At 35.5% G+C, this 4,592-nt stretch overlaps 1 long non-coding RNA gene across 1 annotated transcript in view; it reads right to left on the bottom strand.

Annotated features, from left to right (window-relative positions):
* Positions 1 to 3,046: 3,046 nt before the first annotated feature.
* The window catches only part of LOC146922027 (uncharacterized), a 4,427-nt gene continuing 2,881 nt past the window's right edge, over positions 3,047 to 4,592 (bottom strand). Inside the window, exons 3-4 of the long non-coding RNA XR_015012329.1 lie at positions 4,084 to 4,198; positions 3,047 to 3,779 (exon numbers count right to left, since the gene is read on the bottom strand). This is a non-coding gene — a long non-coding RNA (uncharacterized LOC146922027). The remainder of the gene's footprint in view (positions 3,780 to 4,083; positions 4,199 to 4,592) is intronic.

Here is a 4,592-nt window from a genome sequence, read left to right as displayed (position 1 = left end):
CACGAAAAAGGATATTTATTGGATTTTGGCACCAAAATATCACATTTTCTATCTTCCTTCTCTCTTTAGGATTTTGGGTAAAGAATTCTCTCCTCCTTCTCTCTAGATATGCGCCCGTCCTTCCCTCTCCAATCCATCCAACGCTTTCCAAATCATGCAATTGGTAACCAAACACGAATCATAGAAGCTTCAAGGACAAGAAACAACAAAGAGAAAGGATTGAGCAAGGATTCTTGGCTTAGGGTTTGAACTTGGGAAAGCTTGGAACTTGAGGAATCACAAGGAATATGTTAGGTGAGTTCTTAGATAGAACCCACCATTGGGATTATGTGTTTAATTGCAAGCAAATCGTGATTTTAGTTAAGTTTAGAGAAAAATGATTTTTAGTACCCTAGCCTTGATCTAGTCTTGTACATGTTAATATTGCCATGAAAGACGTTTTATAAGGTATATATATGTTGTTGGATGTTTTGGTGCATTGCAGGAACCATTAGAATGAGTTTTGGGTCAAAAATTGGAAATTTGGTACCACAGACCCGAAGAACTACGCTATTAGCGAAATCTACGCTAATAGCGAAATTTTCAGAATGAGCCACGCCCCAGCTGAGCTATTAGCGCAGCTCTCTGGACTTGGCCAACTTGCTTTGGCTTGTTGGCCCAGTTCAGGGTCTGTGGTGCATTCCGAAGCTTTTCTTTCAACGTTTTACAACTTTATAACCCAAAACAACATCTAGGCAATGCACATAACATCAAACGATTCATGAAATGAAAATCATGGCAATCTTAACATGAATGGCAAGAGTGATTCAAGAGAGATTAGCCGAATTACTCGGGTAGCAAAGAACTAGGCATGGGATGAAAGTAGAGCCTTGACATAGCTTGTCAAGAACTAGAATAGTTAGTAAAGAATAGAATGCTAGGCATGAGTAGTATGCTTGATTAGATGCGAAGTGATATAGAGTATTCTCTTCGTATAGAAACTAGAGTGCCATACAAGTGTGGCTAGACGTGAATTGATTAGACATCTCTTCACATAGCAAGTTAAGCAAGCATATAGTTTACCTCTCTTCACATAGCAAGTTAAGCAAGCATGTAGTGGTCGTGTCTCTGTTGGAGTAAGCCCTAATAGCCAATCTATGTTGATTGGGTTTGGCTTTGTATCATGATATTGATATAAGTATATATTGTGAATATATAATAATAAGGCATTTCTTTATTGATTTTGTTCTGTTTCAAAATAATAAAGTCCCTAGAATAGTTAGTCCGTTTAATGGAACATTAAGTATAACTTAATTGTGAGACCCCATTAAACATAAGGAAACTATTCTTAAAGTATCCGTAGTCAAGCTTTATTGAGAAGTGGGATATCATTAAAGCATAGAGACTATTATGTGGGTAGACTGATGATCACATCTCACAGATCATGGATAAAAGTGTTATCAAGTCTTCACATAGATATAAATATTAGGAGTAATATTTATATTGGATTGACCCGCTATGAGAATACTACATAGTAAAAGTTATGAAAAGTGTCATAAGATATTCTCATAGTGATAGTGGTGTATTGCACCCTTCGACCTGAAACCACTATGTACCCTAGATGTTGGAGTTGAGTGCTTTGTCACCATTCAAACGTTGTCCGTAACAGGATGACTATAAAGTTGGTTGATGGGTACTCCATGAATCATGCTGAGGGACATGAGTGACCTAGATGGAATTTGCCCCTCTTACATAACAGGAGAAATGTCTATGGGCCCAATATTGAACTAGACAAGGATGACACGGTCTATGCCATGTGTTCAATATAGACATGAGGGCAAAAGGGTAATTATACACATGATCATTATCACAGAAAGGTTTCGTCAGATCACATGACATTCTCGTCACTTGGGTAGCAGTGATGTGTTGCTAGATACCGCTCACTGTTTATAATATTAAATATGTGATTTAATATTATTGCCAACGTTATGAGAACCTATAGGGTCACACACAAAGGACAGATAGATGAGAGAAAGAAATAAGTAAGACTTATCTATAAAATAAATAAGTGAGACTTATTTATAAAATAATAAGTAAGACTTATTAGTAATTAAATAATTAAATATGATTTTATTATTTAATTTACAAAAAAATAGAGAAACGCGGTCCACCGTAAGGTACAATGTGTTTAAGTGAAATATGGTGCACCATAAGGTACGGTGTACTTAAGTGCTTGACTTGCTGACCACACAAGTGGTTCTATAAATAGAACCCTTGTGTTGAAGCATTATAGAACTTTTGTTGAAACACTTAACATAATTCTAAAAGTTAGAAACCCTAGCCGCCGCTATCTAAACCTAGTCTCTCTGAATCTCCGTTGGAATTGGCTAGCACCGGTCATCGGAGAAGTTCTGTTCGTGTGGACTGAGTAGAGGCATCGCTGCTTTGCTTTGCTTTGCTCGTGATCAGAAAGATTTCTGCTACAAAGGTTCTGCTCTTCAAGAGGTAAACACATGAATCTTAAAAGTGTTTAAGTTTCTGTTTGATTTGTGATTAATGATTTAATCAAGATCCGTTTCAATGGGATTTCTTCCGCAAAGAGGATTAAAATTTTGAAAAACCCCTCTTAAAATCCCTTCAGTGGTATCAGAGCATTCGGTTCTGATTAAATCATTGTATTCGAATCATTTGTTTCATGTTGATGATTATATGATTTATTAAAGTGTTAGACGCATCTGTTTGATTAAACTAGACTCTAACCCGTGCGATGCACGGTTTTTGTAGAGTTTCATATATAAAATATCAAATTGGTTATACTATTAATCGTAGAGTTACATTTAAACTCAGAAACAATCAAACTAAGTCACAATTGAGAGTGATCGACATGCACAATCTCAAAGAAGCAAATTAACAACATTTAGTTTGCATCAACAAAAATGAATATGGAAATCAACAAAAATGAATATAGAATCAAAGTCATTACTTTGCCAAAACAAAGTAATGTTATAGTCTAGTGTAGTGATATTACTAAGTATAAAAAAAAACTAAAAAAAATTGAAGCTTCAAATGTGCACTAATATAATCAAACACTAAGTATAGCCAAAAAAATATCAATGTGAAAAGGATCTTAAGTGGCAATAAGTTTTTTTTGAATCAGCAAAATATTATGGATAACCAAAACACTCGCAAGACGCTAAGAGACGGTGGAAAATATAAACAAAGAGGCCGCATATATGCGTAACATCCACCCAAACAACCAAAACTATAATCCCACACAAATTCATAACAGCCCCACTAACGAAACGAAGCGAAATAGCATAAGATATGACACTGAAATCCAATAATAACCACCGGAATTCAGACCCATAACTATGCCACAACCTGCAGAAATTGCAACACTAAAAACCGGAACCCCCCAAGCACCTGAAGCGGAGAGATCAGTCAAAAAACAGCAGCAGAAACAGGTGCCGAACCAGAAAAAAAAAACAGGTGAAACAGGTGCTGCACTGTCATGACAGCAACAGAGCCACTGCCCACCTACATGCAATAAGTAAGAGCACATCATGATGTTCAACCCTCATTTTTAGTACAATCCACTATCAAAGCAACATAACAGAAAATTTCATTATGTACACTAATTATATGGAAGACTTAAACATTTGCCCACTTTTCCAACCCACTTTGAGAGTCTTGTATACTTATCCTTTATGGGAGCCTAGCTTCAACACAGGTACCAAAAAAACTATCTTCATTTGTGCTTGCACCTTTAATATAATTGATAAAGGTTCATCTTCACAAACCTGCAATGCAATTTCATAAAAATAACAATAATTTCAGATGAAGTCGACCCCTTTGCTTGAACTCAGCCATATCATAGAAGTATTCCCTATTAATTTCTTCATTTCTGCACAAAACTCCATCAACATCACTTGATCAATACTACACTTCATCACATCACAACTACTCAATTTCACTACTAAAAATAGTCACATCTCGAATCGAGTTCATGATACTTCAGAGGTTGAAATCAATATATGATGAATTTTATATAAAAACACTATAGTTGACATAAAAGTTTTAAGACTAAAGATTTAGGAACTTTACCTGAAGTTTTACAAAACAATCACAGGAAGTGATAATCATGATTATCCAAAATGGTAGTGGCTTATGTATGGGGGAATGCAGCCGCCCTTCAAGGGAAATCAAACCATGCCAACACCTTCACATGTATTTAGAGAAATGATGAGTACTTATCTCATTGATAACATAAACCTGTGCAAGAGAAATCGTGATTGCTTAAATAAATAAAAAACTATGACAACATAGAATAGAGTGCACTAATTACATAATATGTGGTAAAACGTGCAAGCAAGTCCATTGTGTCATTTTAACAAATTGTGCAAATATCCTTCTGATAGCCTATAGCTCACATCCAATTGAAATCATAATGAATGGATTTAATTGACAGGCATCCTTATAAACACACTCAGATTGATAACCTTGCTATATAAGAGCTTGCATGTAGATGGTAAAACCTTAACCTAATTTCCAAAAAAAATGTGACAAAAAAAAAGGCTCAGGTATATCAGCCATTTTTATGGACATCTGGTTTA

The sequence above is a fragment of the Medicago sativa genome, chromosome 5 (genome assembly GCF_051527215.1).
Source record: "Medicago sativa cultivar Bolivia chromosome 5, Bolivia_mono, whole genome shotgun sequence".
NCBI classification, from domain to species: Eukaryota; Viridiplantae; Streptophyta; class Magnoliopsida; order Fabales; family Fabaceae; genus Medicago; species Medicago sativa.
Note: the sequence above shows the minus strand (reverse complement) of the source record. Positions and strands in the feature narration are given on the sequence as shown.